The sequence below is a fragment of the Rhinopithecus bieti genome, unplaced genomic scaffold, assembly GCF_001698545.2.
Source record: "Rhinopithecus bieti isolate Rb0 unplaced genomic scaffold, ASM169854v2 scaffold_62808, whole genome shotgun sequence".
NCBI classification, from domain to species: domain Eukaryota; kingdom Metazoa; phylum Chordata; class Mammalia; order Primates; family Cercopithecidae; genus Rhinopithecus; species Rhinopithecus bieti.
In genome coordinates this window covers 207789-225732 of record NW_016824893.1, presented here as the reverse complement: position 1 = coordinate 225732, position 17944 = coordinate 207789, and the positions used below count along the sequence as shown (strand labels likewise).

At 39.5% G+C, this 17944-nt stretch overlaps 1 protein-coding gene across 3 annotated transcripts in view; it reads left to right on the top strand.

Moving 5' to 3' along the window:
- The window catches only part of FAM110B (family with sequence similarity 110 member B), a 150735-nt gene that overhangs the window by 36296 nt on the left and 96495 nt on the right, over nt 1-17944 (top strand). For 2 of the 3 annotated variants that reach the window (XM_017862687.1, XM_017862683.1), the window contains exon 2: nt 1311-1409. The exons of the other annotated variant lie outside the window; for it this stretch is intronic. The gene's annotated coding sequence lies outside the window, so the exon portion shown is untranslated. The remainder of the gene's footprint in view (nt 1-1310; nt 1410-17944) is intronic. 3 annotated transcript variants of the gene reach the window in all.

The following is a 17944-nucleotide window of genomic DNA, read 5'->3' as shown; positions in this document are numbered from 1 at the left end:
TTATATTTCTATTTTAATCTAAACTAGTCTACTTTATCTTCTTGTTGAACCTTGTTAGGTAATGGGACAGGAGAAAGTAGGCTGTTTTGAAAGTTTTAAGAGTGGAGACTATCAATCTTAGTTGTTATTTGGGCATTTTCAGGCTTTCTTTGTATTTTTTTGAAGCAATACAAAATCTAGGTCAGGATTTGCAGCCTTCCTAATAAATGTTTAGTGAATCATTCATTACACATTGCTCCAAAAAGGAGATGATAGTGCTGAAGATGCTGGCGTAGATCTTAATGAAGTCGTTTTTAGCCATTATCTGGAGTCCCAAATGCCTCCTTAAAATATTTTTCCCTTGGTTACTCCTATAAACCTGCAAAATATACAGTAAATCTCAATAAAGAAAATATCTATTGCAGACAGAACACTTCCTTCCCTGTGGGTTGGCTCCCACTTTCGAGTAAACAAAGACGCAGTCATTTGGACTGATGGTATCTGACAAAAGCAGATGCTGGAGGAGGAGACAGTTAAGATTTTCAGCACAGTATTTTCTTTAGCATTGCGGGCTGTCCTGATAACCACCACTTTCATGACTCGTCCCAGTATCTCCAAGTGCAGGAAAAGCAGAACATGTCCAGCAGAAGCGGCTTTCCTCCAGGAGCCTCCGTTTCTTTCCCCGTTTCCTCCAGGAGCCTCTGTTTCTTTCCCTGTTTGTAAGAAGGAGTCATGTTGTTTCTGAGTCCAGTCAGTGTTAATTTTCCCTGATAATGAAATAGTTTGTTTGGGACTGTGAGGCCATCAAGATCTGTCCTCAATGCAGGAAAAAGAAGTCCAAGACCAGCGGAAATGTTTGCTTGTTCATGACCTTGGGTCTGAACTGCATTGGGAGGACAGAACAAGCTACTGGACCTGTCCTGTGATATCTTCTCTCTTTGCAAACATGACCAATGTTTCTGGAGGACAGCGTACCTGTTTTCCTACCCGGTTTTGCAGTTGTTTGTGAGGAGGCTCCATCATTTCCTGCATGATTCTGGGAGTTAGGAGGAGTGACATGTCCTTTCTGAGAGGTTGAGTATGAAACAGTGCAAAGCCGGGGTTCCCCAGGCTCATAGCCATACACAGGCTCTTGTTTAGTTTATTTTCCATTGAATACATGAAGTTGGCCCTATACTTAGATTTTTGTTTTCTTTTAGAATCAGTTTTACAGTTTCTTAGAGCAGCTGAATTAGAAATGGGCTTTGAGGAAAAGCAATTTAATTTTGAATGATACCTTTTCATCACTTTTATTCACCAGCGTGATTTTAATCTGTGTCTTTTCCTTTTAGAAATCTCCAAATTAGACATCCAGAGCAGCATTCTTGTTCTTTCTACGTCTTGAATTAGAAACTACCAAGGCTCTTTAAGTCCTGAAAAGGAAATAAAAGGTAACTATGTTAAAAAGTTATTATTAAAATCATGTATAAACCTGGTTATAAAGTAAATATGATCCTTTATATGTTGAGCAGAATTTAGGTATTCTCCAATTTTCCCACCTTTTCATTCTTACTTTCCCTTCCCTCCTTCCTTCTTTCTTCCTTCCCTTCCTCCCCCTTCCTTTACATATATTAATTTAGCAAACTTGTGGAGTCTGCCCTGTGCTGGTCACTGTTCTAAGCACACACACTGTATTCCAACTTCCCATGCCCTGGCAGGAATGGGGAGATTGGCAAAAAACATCCTTGTAGAACTGGCTCCCCAGCCTCTGTGCCGGCTGGTGGGGGGCAGATGCTTTGCCATTGGTTTGGCTGAGAGGCTGATCCCAGCACCCACCCCACCTTTGCTATCCCACTGGCCCTGCAATGCATGCGCTTCTCCCCGCTCTCTCTGAAATTGCCTGGGTGTTTACTTGCAGTGGCTTTTTTTTCTGAGAATTCTGAATACTCAGTGGATATTTAACTTCCCCAATTGGGACTGTTAGAATTATAATCTCTCATGGGGTAAGTAAAACAGAAACAGTGTACTGTTCCCCAGCTACTGAATATGTGAATATTCTCACTGGACATGGGACCTAGTATATACATTTTTAATTACTAACATAATGTAAATGTTGCAAACAAATAAATGTTACAGATAAGTGGCACAGAATGCAACTTTCTACTCAAAAGCTGCTCTCCAGATAAAATACTGGTTAGATTTAGGTGCACGTTCTTTAATTATTTTTTTCTCCATGCACGTACTAATGTTCAGGTATTCAGTCTGTATTAAATCCCTTAACCCTATGAGTGAAAGTATTGGGGTAAAGATGACTTCATAATTTCTGGTAAATACTGTGACTTATTTTTGTTCTTGGCCTTTGTTAATCTAAATAATGATGTCTATGAGTTGGGGGCCACTGGCACACCTATTATGCACTTGGTTTATTTGATGGTGTTTTGTAATCACTTTCTAATCCAGAGCACTTACCTCCCATTGTGTTAGGAATGCATTAGTTGTTCCAGTGTTCCATAGAGAACCTGGACTCATGTGGCAAGGTGAACACCCTTATCTTGGGTGGAGGGCAGGAGTGGTAAACTTCTCCCTAAGCTGAAAACTGTGGTAAATCCACTCCAGTGTGGCTCTTGAGACATCGATTTCATGTAAAAAAATAATTTCTATTGTTATTTTAAATTCAGGAGGTGCACATACAGGTTTACATGAGTATATTGTGTGATGTTACATGAGTATATTGTGTGATGCTGAGGTTTGGGATATAAATGATCCCATCAGCCAGGTAGCAGCCATAGTACCCCATCAATAGGTTTTTCAGGCTTTTCCCACTGTTACCCCCCGCCCCAGTAGTCTCCAGTGCCTTTTGCTCCCATTTTTATGTCCATGTCTACTCAGTGTTTAGTTCCTACTTATATGTGAGAACATGCTGTATTTGGTTTTCTGTTCCTGCATTAATTCGCTTAGGATAATGGACTCCAGCTGTGTCCATGCTGCTGCAAAGTATGTGCTTTCATTTTTCTAATGGCTCTGTAGTATTCCATGCTGTGTATGTACCACATTTTTTAAATCCAGTCCACCATTGATGTATACCTAGGTTGAGTGTATGTCTTTGCTATTGTGAATAGTGCTTCAATGAACATATGAATGCATGTGTCTTTTTGGTAGAACGATTTATTTTCCTTCAGTTATACACCCAATAATGGGATTGCTGGGTCAAATGGTAGTTCTAAGTTCTTTGAGAAGTCTCCAAACTGCTTTCCATAGTGTCTAAACTAATTTACATCCCACCAATAGTATATAATTCTTCCCTTTCCTCTACAGAAGGAGCGTAAATGATTTCAACAAACAAAACCAAATAGTCCTGTTAAAAATTGGGCAAAAGACATGCAGACACACTTCTCAAAAGGAGACATACAAGCAGCCAACAAACATGAAAAAATACTCGATGTCACTAATTATCAGAGAAATACAAATTAAAACCACAACAGGGTACCATCTCGCAGCAGTCAGAATGGCTATTATTAAAAAGTAAAAAAAATTAGTTTTATTTTTCACAGTGTCTCTATCCATTCTTAAGCTGTCAGCTGCAAGTCAGTTGATTGCCACACGTCTTCCTCCTGCTGACTGCCTCTTGCTCTGGCTTCCTGCCTCCCTCCTGGGATGCCAGAGCATTGCCTCTGGTGCCTGACTCGGCTCTCCTACTACCTTTCCCTGGTAGCCTTTGTTAACCTCCCCACACGCCCTTGGAATTGAGCCCTCCCATCACTGGATGCCCACCACTATATCCCAAAACAATTTTGCCATAAAGTCCAGCAGTCCCTCCTGAAACAGACCTGGGTAACCAAGAGCCTGAGTAACAAAATCCGTAGTCCAGATCCTACTATGGCCGAGGGACACAGTGGGCTGTGGTAACGAAGGGACAGATGACCATTGAATGGACATGGAGTATCCGTCTAGACCAAGGCTGGTTATCCTGGAATGCCTAGTGCCCTGGAATGCCTAGTGCCCTGGACACTCAGAAACCCTGTCATTTGGGTCTTGTGCACTGGGTATCATTGAGTTGCCAGCTTTGAAGCAAGGCTTCTGTTTTCTTATGGTGAGTTCCTTCAGGAAAACTTGGGCAGGGAGAGTGTCCCAGGTGGATGTATCAGCTGACTTATGGGTTGGAAGGTCTGGCTCTGCCCAAACCAGTGCTGGCCCCCTTCCTGTCCATTGTTTCAGTTCTTCTCATGTCTAGTGACAGAGTGCAGTTCTGGAAAGCCACACTCCTCAGTGCTGAGGGTAAGAGTGTGGGCTTTAATGTTAGAACGACCTGGGTCAGGACCTGGACTCTGCCATGTGCAATATGTACAGCCCTGGAAAAGCTGTTTACTCGATGTGCCACCCTCTTCATCCATCAAAGCAGAATAACAGTAGTGCCCAGATCATAGGAATGTGAGGTTAGGAATGTGAGTTGCAACATGAGCTGGCACATGAGAAGTGTTTGAGGTATGTTAGTAGCTTATGTACTGTGATCTTCTGCAGAATGGAGATAATACCTACTTCTGAGGGTTGCTGTAAGCATTAAATGAGGTGGTGTATATAAATACATTGTGCTGGGCAGATAGTGCATACTCTGTAACTGAGAGCCCTCCATGATAATGGTAAAGTAAAAATAGCACTATCAGCAGATGTGTTCAGAATGGGACAGACATTGTGACCCAGAGTGTGGGGGAATATCTAACAGTAGTAGGGAAGAATGGCCGCAAGTTCGGTCATCTCATCGTTAGTTTAAGTCACTGTCTAAACTTTAGTCACAAAGGCTCATTCATAAAGGCTTTGGTTATGATTGACTACTAGAGTGAATAGTCAAGGGTTATGTGTCCAAAGAACCTTTTATTCTTATTGGGGATACTTTTAAAAGTCAGTATATTCTTGGATTTTATGAAATTTAAAATCAACTTAAGAATAAAGATAGTAGTAATTATTTTGTTCTCTCGTTACACAATATTTTTTATCATCCTTAAATGGGAAGTATACTGGAGAATGCTCACTTATGTTATATGGTTGTTATGAAATGATTAAAGCAAGCAAATTGAAATCTAATAACGTTTGACCCTATCATATCATACCTAAATTAAATGAGGTGTATTTAACAAACTTTGGCATTCATTTTCCTCTACTTCAAACCAAAGACACATTTGAATTCTTGGTGTGTTAGAGAATTTTCTTACCATTTGTTTCACACATTTGCTTTTTGTACACTTGAAACTAATGACATTACTTGGCTTAAAAATGTCTTTTAAAGAAAAGAGTATATAATTACATAATTCACTGCAAGTCACCTTAGAAAGTGAATGTATCTGAGCCCTCCTGTCCGTAGAGACCTGTCCTGTTATCTTAGCACACAGACCTGGCATTGAGCATGCTCAGTACAGATGGGAACTGAATTGAAAAAGCAGCAAAGGAATTGAAGGTGTGAAAACCCATTTGTTAGAATGCTGAGAATATGGTGACATTTCTAATTTACCTTTAGCAGTACATTTTAAACTATAATGAAAGACACTAGTGGGAGTAACATGTGCATTTGAATGCAGTGATAGTGATACTAGTTCTTTGCTGTATGCTAAGTTTAGGATGCCGATGGGCTGGAGTCATCTGTCTCTTCTTTCCTTCTGCCCTCCTTCCCTGCTTGCCCCTTCCTCCTTTTCTTACTACCCCCCACTCCTCCTCCTTATGAGATTGACCTTGTGCAAGGCCCCATGCGTTCTTGTTCTCCCAGCATTCTCTATGCAGTAGCCTGTGCCTCTATGGAGGAGGTCCTGATGCGAAGCAATAATGCCACTACACTTGCTGTTTCTGCATTTGTGACTTGTATTCCTGTAGACCCTTACATCGGTCACACACCAAGGGAAGGAGTAGGCAGTCTCTTTTTCAGAATCATGGTGGCACGTCTCTCATGCTGACTTAAGTCAACCTCTTAGAGTGGTTTTATCAGTGTCCTTTGCTACATCTTTTCTCAGCTAATTTGGGATGAAAACATTCTGCCTTTATTAACATCACTATATTCTGTCAGAGAACAGTATTACGCCTGAATTTCAACAAGTCTGTTTGCATTTCACAGGAGAGAGCCAGGCTTAGCCAGAAGTTTTATATTCTGTATGAAATCAAGACTTATCTTACTTGATAATACTCATTCCTCATGGTAGAAATCTAAAACTGAACTTGCTAAGTGTTCTTCTCTCCAACAGTAGACATCAGCAGTCTTAAAAATCACTGACTTTTTAAAGTAAATTTGCCTTATTTCATGGCTGCCCACAGGTTAGGATTGGTCATGAGATTAAGCTGGTAGGAATAATACAGCCACCGCTCAAAATTTGTAATCATGCCAAGTGACAGTTTCCAAAAACCAAGGAGTAGTTAAGGTGCTGATCTGAATGGGATAGATTAGTGAGAACCCCCACTCTTCTTGCACATGTGTGCACATGCAAACATGTGTGCCCACAAATACACCTCCCAGAGGTGTGGTTTGATTTTGGACTTCAGCTGTTATTGAATTTGCTTCCTTATTTGCTTTAGGTATTGAGCTGACTTGAGTACCATTGAAGAGCAACCCCCTTAAGCATGAGTGTATTTTAATATGTAGTAGTATACAGTTCTTCAGTCTCTTCAAACCCTAAGAAATTGAGTTTTTCTTTTCCAAGTACAAGAGTATACTAGTTCTGTGAAATTTGGTAATACAAACTTAGATTTTCCTGGAATGAGTTTCCCTTATCGTTATCCAATCATACTTATTATTTTTTACCTTGTTTCACTGTTGGAGTAAAGGGAAAAAACATCGGATGGTGTGTTCTGGTTTTTCAGATTGTTTGAAAACAGCAAAGTATTGATAGACCTTTCATGTGTTAATGCCGTTAAGGTACAAGTATGTTAATTTTTTTTTTTTTACATAGTCTATAAGCTGATCAACCTGCAACCTACTATCTATAGTAAATGCATTCTTATTGTTACATAGGATTATCTTTTTAAAAACAGTACTTTTAGTGACTTGAGGTTTTGCATATTATATAATTTTATTTGCCTTCTCTCTAAAAGGAAGTTTTTTATTTTATTTTTTTTTATTTTAGTTAAAATGTTCTCCAATTTGGAGCTTAGAATGGTGACTCATGCCTATAATCTCAACACTTTAGGAGGCCAAACTGGGAGGATTGCTTGAGGCCAAGAGTTTGAGACCAGCCTGGCAACATAGTGAAACTCAGTCTCCACAAAAAATAAAATAAAATAAAATAAAATAAAATAAAAATTATCCTAGTGTGTGGTGCACGCCTATAACCCTAGCTACCCAGTAAGCTTAGGCAGGAGGATTGCTTGAGCCCAGGAGTTGGAGGCTGCAGTGAGCTGATAGCGCCACTGCACTCTAACCTGAGCGACAAAGACTGTCTCTTTAAAAAAAAAAAAAAAAAAAAAAGTTTTCTAATTTAGGTTACATACATCAGTCATGTTGATGAAATTCTTTTTTCACAAAAAGTATTGTTCACAATCCGTTTAGTTTTTTTAGTGGCATCTCTTTTCAGTGAGTACTGTCTTTGGCAATGTTTTCTGACTTGTTTCCTAACTTAATTAGAATTGGAAAACAGCCGTTACTTTTCTCTCTTTCTCTTTGTTGTCTGGGGCCCTCATACCTGACTATCTTGATTTTTGCTTTCTCCTTCCCCCACTGCAGTTAAGGCTTCATCTCTGAGGCTACTTTTCTTTGTTTGGAGTCTGTCAGCTGAACAGATAGGCATCACCAATGTGTGACACAAGCAGGGACTGTCTGGGTTTGAAATGCAAGATGTATTGTACTAATGAATTCTAGATTGTTCTGCTTTAGTAGCTCACCCAATTTTTGTTGCTTTAATCTTCAAAAGGTACGACTGGGATACTTGTATTCCTGTAGACCCTTACATCAGTTACACACCAAGGGAAGGAGTAGGCAGTCTCTTTTTAGGATACTTGCACCTATTGAGAAAGCTTGTGGTCCTCTCCCTGAGTGATTGCTGATAACGTAGAAATGCATGGTAGCCTCTTTTCACTTAAAAATTAAGTATCAGGTACTGCTTACTCTAGATGAGGTTACAGAGCTGCCATCACTCCTCATCATCAGCCCTGGGACCATGAATGATGACTGTTCTCTTGGTTCAGAGCTGTGTTGTATTTTGCATATGGAATCCTGGAGTGTTGAAGACAGAGATGTTGCATATTTAATTTTAACTCCTTGATTTTTAGAGGAGAAAGCAAAGATCATTTCACAATTGCCTTCATGTAAATAGTTATAAGAATGCAGCAAAGATATTCTTAGTATAGCTATTCTTCATGCAATTAAAATATCTGTGAAAATTACCTTTAATCCCAGCACATTGGGAGGCCAAGGCAAGTGGATCACTTGAGGTCAGGAACTCGAGACCAGCCTGGCCAACGTGGTGAAACCCCATCTCTACTAAAAATGTAAAAGTTAGCCGGGTGTAGGGGCATAGGCCTGTAATCCCAGCTACTTTGGAGGCTAACGCAGGAGAATCATTTGAACCTGGGAGGCAGAGGTTGCTGTGAGCCAAAATCGCGTCACTGCACTCCAGCCTGGGTGACAGAGTGAGCGAGCCTCTGTCTCATATATATATATAAAAAAGAAATCTCTGAAAAGTAACAAGTACCTCAAATTATGTTAAAATTGATCAGCTCTCTCTACCCACCCTTCAGATCCACTTTATCCGGGGCCCAGAGAAGAGCTTGGCATTCAGGAATTTCCTAAACAGCTGTGTGTTTGTGTTTGCTCATTCATTGGTTCCCTTAAGAAATGTATTCTGGGCACTTGCTGTGCGGTACCGGAAAGACGTGGCTCTTGATTGAGAAGCACATAGTTAACTCACCAGAGTTGTTATCTGATCCCATATTTCTTTACATTTAGCATTTGACTGAGCCAGCAAGATTTGTGTTTTTGATAGAATTCCCTGAAGGAGCTGAGGAGAGCATATCAGCCTGAGGTAGAGGCTATGAGGGCATTTCCCTGGGGCCAGGTTGCCGGGGGCCCAGCCTGGGCTGGCACTCACAGGGCCCCTCCTTGCTGGCCCTACTGAGCCCAGAGTCATTGTCATTCTCAGAACCTCCTGTGTTTGGGTTATGCTAAAAATGTAGGGAGCTCTCTTACATCAGCCTTAATTTGACTGGAAGAGGAAACTCGTTTCCTGCAAAGTCCCTGTTTGGCTCCTTGCTGGTTGGCTGAGGCAGGCGAGTCCACCCTGGAGTACCACAGGCCTGTTCCAGGGGCCAAGAAGGTCTTTGTCTCCAGCTCCATTTTCTTACTCTTTGCTTTTGAACTTCTCACCATCCATGTAGAAAAAGTCTCATACATGTGGGATCTCACTGAGTTTATATGGTGTTGAAATTTCACTCACTAGTACTCTTCTCATAATTTAAAAAAGTCATTTAAGAAGTTATATCTGTTGAGTAGGCTGTGTTAGGAGCCGCTCCTGTCTATGGGACAGTAGGAAGTACAGCAGGAATTTCAGAACCAAATTTCAGATCTGCCCCCGATAGTGGTGGTTTGAGTCACATAGAGTGAGGTTAGCCTCCCCCTCTGAAGGTCAGTTCTTATATATATTTAAACATGCACACATACACACATATACACACATATTAGAGACAGGGTCTCACTCTCTTGCTCAGGCTGGAGTGCAGTGATGTGATCATAGCTCACAGCAGTAACCTTGAACTAACTCCTGGTTGCGAACAGTCCCACCTCAGCTTCCCAAGTAGCTGGGACTACAGGCATATGCCACCATGCCTGTGGAGATGGTGTGGTCTCTAATTTTTAAATTTTGAATATTTAAATTTTTTTAAAATTAAAGGTTTACATCTTTTATATTTTTAAATTTTTTTTTTTAATTAAATTTTTTGTTTGTAGAGGCAGCCTCTCACTGTGTTGCTCAGGCTGGCCTCGAACTCCTGACCTCAAATGATCCCCCAACCTCAGCCTTCCAAAATGCTGGGATTATAGGCGTGAGCCACCGTGCTTAGCCGAAAATGGGAAAATCTTAATTGCCCATGCACACCTCACTAACATAGCCAGGTGAAGGGAATGTTTACCACTGTTTCAATCTAAAATGTGATAATAGTTCCTACTCTTCTTCTATGTTACCTTTCTGTCCACATCTGAAACATCCAATCATGACTATGTACCATCCATGGTCCTCATTAATTAATTGATGGTGATATTTTAGCCAACATGTCAGCAAATGTGCTTTGCTGATTCTGTCTCCCCCATCCCCAACAATTTGATTTGTGGTTATTCTGTATCTACTGCCTGTGTGGAGTGAGCCACAGTCACTGGAAATCATAACACATGGGGGCTCTTGTTGCCAGGTAGGGAAGGTAAATGCACTAGCCTGCATGGTAAAATTCACTCACTACAGTGGTAATCAGCTGTCACCAACTTGTGACATTGATGCCTTGCGTTGCACTGATTGGTGGAGGAAGAATGGGGGTCATCAACACTTACTGGTGTTAACCATCTGCTAAGTAAGGACTTACTTAAGACTAGTGCATGTATTTCTGTTCTCTGAATTTCAGCTGTAGGACTCAATAATCACTTAACTACCAGATGGTTGACAGACAGCTGACTTCTGCTGTCAGTCAGGAAGCAGTGCTAGGAATTGAAATTATTTCCTTGCACTCTGATTTTTCTTAGATAAAATAAGCAGGGGTCTAGCTTCAGTTTTTAGTGGGATATAGCCTTGGGTACAGTGCATAAACTCTCCAAACCTGTTTCCTCCTGTTTACCATGTAAAGGCTGAATAAAATAGATTTTCATTTCTCTGTTTTCATAAGGCGTAGAATTTTTAATATGACTATTATAATCAGGCAAAAATTTAGAACAAGTACTGTTATTGGACAGAAATCTCCTATTTCATCTTTTCAGATTCCACACATGTGATCCAGTATATGGTACTAATTGCATTTGTGATGAAGAAATTCTGAAATCACAGATGTTGATTAATTTAAAAATGGAACATATGCATTTTTATTAAGCTGTTGAGTTACAGGGTTTGGGCTCCTCTTCCTGATTTTCTGGCGCAACCCAGCGGTGATGAGAATTGTAAGTGCAATGTCAGCATCATGCAGAGATGAAATGAGGGGACCCATTTGTCTTTTGGCTGCTTTTGCAGAGATTCTTTTATACAATGTATCTATTTCTAGTTTAGTCAGAACTCTAATTTACCTGGATTTTTTTTGTGATACAAACTTCAGTTGTAACTTCAGTTTGTATCACAATAAGATGTATACAATAAGATGGGTCTCCCCATCTTATTTCTTCCAAGAGAACTAGTTAAGTGATTGGTTGCAGGAGGTACTGTGGGACATTTTGATACAGTTAGATAATGTGTGCACCATCATGTGCCAACATTTTATGAGTAGGACTGCCCTTTTCTAGAATTGCTAGATGTAGGTGTGAGTGAAGCTTGAATGTTGCATATATTTAATTCTCTTCAAAAATATGTTTCTTGTGTATGTTGTGTTTTCTACTATCTAAAACTGTAATCCACATCAGAACTGGTTATCAAATCTCCTGGGATGCTTGCATAAGAATTGAAATAGATAAAAAGCATCTACAAGTTAACATGCCAGGCATTTTTCTGGTTTCTAGCGGTCCCACTTCACACTGTGGGAGTAGTCCTGGCTGCCTCTAGCCTGGGAAACTTTGCATGGTGCTTTCATCTTTGTAACACTTCCTTCTCTCTCTGACAGCACCAGGAACAGGGCCTGTTTGCACTGCAGTGAATGAGATAATTTTCCAAGGTGGGAGTGCAATGCACCAGGGATTAGCTGATATTTAAAGAACATGAATGAAAGCAGCAAACACCTCACCAGGGCAGGCCGCATGAACCTTTGGGCAGTAATTCCCTTGTAGGATTTGAAGTTTTATTCGCAGCTGATTAGGTAAACTGGAGTCATTTGTCCCCTAGGTGCATCCCTACCTGCGAGGAGAGGTGGCCAGTAAATGTCAGCTGAGGCACCGAAGGCTGCGATGCACCAGCCCGGTGCCCTGTGAGGACGGCCTAGTGGAAACACTCAGTGCATGCGAGTTTACTTTTCAGAACTAGTGATTACTTCAAGTCAGGGATTTTAACTTTGTCAGAAACTTGAGTTGTAAAACAGATTGGTCTCCTGAAAACTTCCCTGTCAATCAAGAGCCTTCATTTTCAATCTGGAATACATCACTAATTCTTAAACCCCTGACCTCTTTTGGCTTTGATTTTTTTACAAAATCTAAAGCAATATATAACCAATACGAAATCTAAACACTTACAGAGTTTGCTATTGCCAGGCACTGTTTTAGCTATTTTACATGTATTACCTCATCTAATCCTCATAACAGCTCTGAGGTAGATTCTGTTATTGTGCCATTTTATAGATGAGGAGCCAGGCATAGAGAGATGAAATAATTTGATCAGGGTCATACAAGCTAATAAGTAGTGAAGCAGGTACTTGCATCCAATCAGACTGATTCTAGAATTCCCTTCTCTTGACTGCTATACTATACTGTCTTCAAAAAATGTAATGCAAATCTCCCTTATTTCTTTGCATTTGGCTTGACTGTGTGAATACACATTTCCTCTTTTATGGGAGATATTTGAACCAATGAATGTGAATACTATTTTTCTGGGCTTAGATACGTTTTGGGGAGCTTGAATAACACACCTCATCTATGCTACTTGTGAATTACTTTCTAGAGCAGCATGAGTTCATACCTAGATACGTGTGTTCTCAGAGGCACTACATATACTCATACAAGTGAATAATGTGCAATCATAGGGGTGCCACTTACATAGACTACCATGGTCATGATGGCCCTGACATTGTGCAGTGTGCAGCCTATGCAATTGTCTGTGCAGCCCTTTAAAAGCTGCCTGCCAGCCTCATTTAGGTAACTTTCAGGAACATACAGAAAACGAATATACCTCTGGTCATAGTTCATGCTTTATAGGCTTACCTCAGTGCATCAAAGCTACCTTTCAGTTAAAAATGTATGAATGAAAAAATAAAAAATATTATATAGAACATGTCTGTATATTAAAATATCCATGTAAAAGCAGCAGCTACCAGATAAGTAAAGAAGCTGTTAGGGTGGCAGCTGAACAGTCAAAGTAAGTACCTGTACTCATTTCTAATTTAGATGGACCTTCGTAGCCAGACTGTGGATGTTACACTTAACAGAATCATCAGCCTTGTAACTTTGCAAATTAGACACTGACACAATAGAATCAGAAAATAAAAACCAAATGGAAATATTTCAGCTGTCATTTAGCTTGAAACGAGCAAAACTCGCTCACACATCAGACTTCAGGGATTCATGGATGCTCTTTAATGAAGTACCGGTTGTGGTTAAAAATCAGGCAACACTTGGAAATTTTTATGAGACAGGCAGAATACTTTATGGATGAAGTGAAACAGAGCCCTCAAACTGTTTTATCAGTTAAAGATATTCAATAGTACATGGGTTATATAGCATTTATACTACTTAGTTTTAGGAAATAATGAGTTAACTGGCTAAAATAAAAGCTCTCTTTTAAGCAGCTTTAATTAGGTAAAAGTCAATGCTTAATAGTCTGTTAAAGCATTATTTTAAAAATTAGTGAAGTGGAATTAATTGTAAGCTAACAGTCTTAAGCTGGTGTGGTGTAGGTCTCTGCAATTATGATGGTTATTGCCACCTTTATTAAGGGAAGAGGGCTAGTACAGGGCATGATGTGGAGTTCAGAGCACACTTGAATTCTATTCCCTTAACTGCTCACAGCAGGGCTGCATGCATCAGCAGTCATCAGGGCTGTAGCAGGGTGTCAGCAAAGTGACAGATAACCACACTCTCTTGCTACTGTGTCACTCTTCAGTTAGAAAGTTGAGTATTGATAGTAGGATGAGGATTTAAGCATCTTGAGGGCGGGAAGATCCATCTGTTTCTTGACTGCTCTATCCCCAGGGCCTGGCACCCAGTGAAATGAATGAACTGTTTTCTGATCTGACTGCATGCATACTCTGTGTACTCATGAGGCATAGGTCTGTTTCCGTGAACAGCTTTACTGTATGTGATGTCTTTTAATGACTCGGACTTCTTTTATATTGTACTTATTTTTGTTTTATATTGTGACCTTGAGGCCAGTTAGCCACCCAAGTTTCATCTGACAGACATGTTTGGTAGTTGATTATAGCAATTAAAGTTTTATCTGTTGGTTAAAATTCAGAAGTTCTTCTATCAGCCATCTGTGAAAACCACTGCACTATCGACCACAGACCAAGGAGGATTTTCATCTAATGAAAAACAAAGAAATTATATTAAGATCCTAATACCAGAAGGCGGGCATTTGGGGAATGTCTTAGTTTGCTCAGTATACCTTAGGCTAAGTAATATATAAACAACAGAAATTGATTGCTTATGGTTTTGGAGTCTAAGATCAAGGCCTCAGCAGAGTTGGTGTTCAGTGAGGGCTCCTTCCCCATAGATGGTGCCTTCTATGGAGGGTCACGGGCGGAAGGGACAAGGCAGCTCTCCGGGGCTCTTTTGTAAGATCCTGATCAAAAGCACTGATCCCATTCACGAGGGTGCAGCCTTTGTGACCTAATAATCTCCCAGAGGCCCCACGTTCTAATACCATCACCTTGCTGATTAGGTGAATTGTTTTTCTGCTGTGATCTTTTTGTTAACATAAGAATCATTTCAGTAACATAAAATATGATAGTCATTAAGCATGGTGGCCAAGTTAGCATTATCGTATTAGCTCTAATTAGCTATAATTGAATGTTTATATTTTATGCAGTTGTCAAAACCAACCTTTACTATATATATTAATACACAACAGTGGACTTTAAAAGTGTTAGTAATTCAGTCTTCTAGGACTCCTGGATTCTCAGAAATCGTTTGCACATATTTTTTGTCATTCTGAAGAGTACTCATTTCACAGATGAAAAAACTAAGGCACAGAGCGGTTGTGTGGGGCCCAGGAGTTAACTATCAAATGTAACTGAAGACTCATGATTCCATGTATTGTATTCTTTCTAGTCTACAGTACTGTGTATACCAAGAATCCTCATTAAATACAACATAGCCACCCATTAGCAAACCTGAGATAACCAGAAAGCCTTAGTTATATGTACATAGGTATATAATTTCTTCCTTGCTGGGGCAACCTTTGGAACTCCCTTAGGGCAGGAATCTAAGAAGAAAATCAATGTATCCCTCTTACCATAGGCAAAGCAACATTTCTTAATTTTCAACTTGTATCCTCTGCTCCTGCTCTCACTTATTTTGTAAGAAGAGTCATTGATGCCAAGTCAGGCCACCATAATGGCTACTTTTAATTACTGCATCTCCAGTCTTACACTAGACCTTGCCATTCTATGTGATGGTAGAGGGATCACACCTTACTGTAGTGACTGTAGTACAGTTGTATGTGCAATGTTTGGTTGTTTTATGAATGTTGGAGAGAATTTGTACTGTAGGACACAGGGTCTTAAGGTTTTATGTGTTGGGCTGAGGATCCTATTTATATATATGGCAGATTTCTAGAGCTGATGTTGACAGCCATAATGTTAACACATTTTCAAAGCAAAGAAAGTTGGATGGAAGAGTTATGAAGAGAAAATATTGGTGATGATAGGGGGCACTTCCAAACAATATTGAAAATAATATTCCAGGAGAGAATTTGATTAGGTACAAAATGCAAACTGAGTACACTGCTTTCCTTTGAAAACAGTGAAGCCTCTTTACTAAGAATGAGATATCCTGCTTTTTTGGAAGCAGCGGCATGAGCATTCTGCAGGATTTCAAATAGTTAAATAATTATTACGCCTTGTCCCAGGAGTCAGCCTGTCTGCAAAGAAGAAGCGAATATTAAGTACCTGAAGCCTTTGCTCTGAGATCTGTGTTGGGGGAGGATATTTGTAGTAAGATTTGGGTCTAGGGGATGCATTCATAAACTATAGAGGTATGTGAACTATGCCTGGAAGCTGCCATTTTTGTTTCCTCTGGAAGTTCCAGAGTAGAAGGAACCATCATAGTCTCCACCCATTACCTCAACAGCATCCCTGAACTACATCTGGGCTATAGTTCCAGCAACTGACCAGAGGCACTCTGTACCTCATCAAATTATAGTTAATCTTCCTTTTTCCTTTCTCTCTCTCTGACTTATATAAATCAAGTATAGTCCTTAGTAAATATCTGAAGAGGGAATTTCCTATTAAATAGGAATAGTAATAGAGGAATTCTATCTGTACAGTTTATACTTGTTTTGGTAAATGACTGATCTCTTGTAAAACTTGAGAGCTTTTTCTGGGCTATTCAGTGTGCATAATGAATATTGATATCTTAGGGCTTTAAAAAATAGCTTCCTTATGTAGGAGTTAGTGTGCTTGGAGACCAGTTTGAGAATTTTGAAAAAAAAAAATTTAATGTCAAAGTAGGATTTAATTTAAACTTTAGCGTCTTCATCTTAACCCTCTTTCAACTTCTCCAGAACTGTTATTAGCATAAAAGCTTAATGATTTACATCTGAAGGTTATGTATGTACTGAGGAAATTCAGTGTTGATTCTAAATACTTCTTAGTCATCCTTAAACCCAGCTTGAAGCTCTAGGGTGCTTAAGCGTAGCTCATTATTACAGAAGTAAGTCATCAGTGAATTGTTTGGCAAACAGCAGTTTGTAGTGGTTTTTCTCTAACTTAGCCTCTTTCAGAAGTGTCTGCATTTTTCAGGAAAATTATCTGTTCGTATTTTGAGGATAAAAATAGCATTGAAGGTACTTTTAGTGCAGCTTTGCTGGGGCTATTTTGGTGGTCCTGAATTTTTTTTATTTTAAAAAGGAATATTAATATTGGTCTCCCCATTATACTTCGTGGAATTCCTTACCTGCTGATACCTGACACCCTTGCCTCTGTGGGGGAGTTTCCCATTATTGGGGTTTCCTCAGGCCCCAACCCTCCCGTCTCTTCTGCCTCCCCTCCTCCAAGGCATTGGTGTCTTCCTAGCTTGATCATCTGCCCCTTCCTTCCCCCTGCCCTCCTTTCCTTTTTAGTTGTGGTGAAAAACATGATACAAAATTTACCATCTTAATCATTTCTAAGTAGATAGTTCTCAGGGGTGTTTTGTTATTGTTTTATATTATGAATTTTTAATTTTAAAATGTTCACATGTTTATTAGCTGCATCTCTACAGCCAAGATCTAACCTACTTCAGGGCTTGGGCCACATGTTGTCCTTCTCACTACATTCAGTCAATGCATCCATTATGTGCCTGTTATTTCTAAGCACTCTGTTTTCCATTCCTGACTTTCTTGAGCACATAGCAGATGTTAAACATCTGATCACTGAGTTTCAGAAATTTTTTTTTAGGAATGATTTTCAGTGGTAGAATTTGAAAACAGCTTGTGTGAGTAGTCATAGCTCATTCTTTTAAAAATAAATGCCAAATAAGAATTGGATTATCATGGGGAAGTCTCTCACTTAAGAAAAATCATTGTAGAGTAATACCGATTGAGATTTTCATTTCCTTTCAGCAGGACTGGTAGGATAGATACTGTGTGTGTGTGTGTTTTCTTAAACTATAATGTTGATTAGTTTCTTTTTTAATTACTCTGCCATCTCAAGAATACATTTATTGTCATTTTAGATTGCTGGGTCAGGAATGAAAGTTTGAGTGTGTTTGATTTCAGTCCTGAACTCTCATATATTATGTTTCTGGGGAGTGAGCTTCGTTTTAATATAACTTTCTATTTGGGGGATTTTAGAAGTTAATGCATAAAATAGTGTTCCCTTTGCATGAATGGATGAAATTTTGTGGTGTTCAAAGTGTTGTATTAGAGATGTGAATGCCTAATCATAACATATTAAATTCTGTCAACTATCTTTCATATTTAAACAGGTTACCATGGATAGAAATATTTCTTGAAAAGCTAGTCTTTTTTTTTTTTTTTTTTTTTTTTTTTTT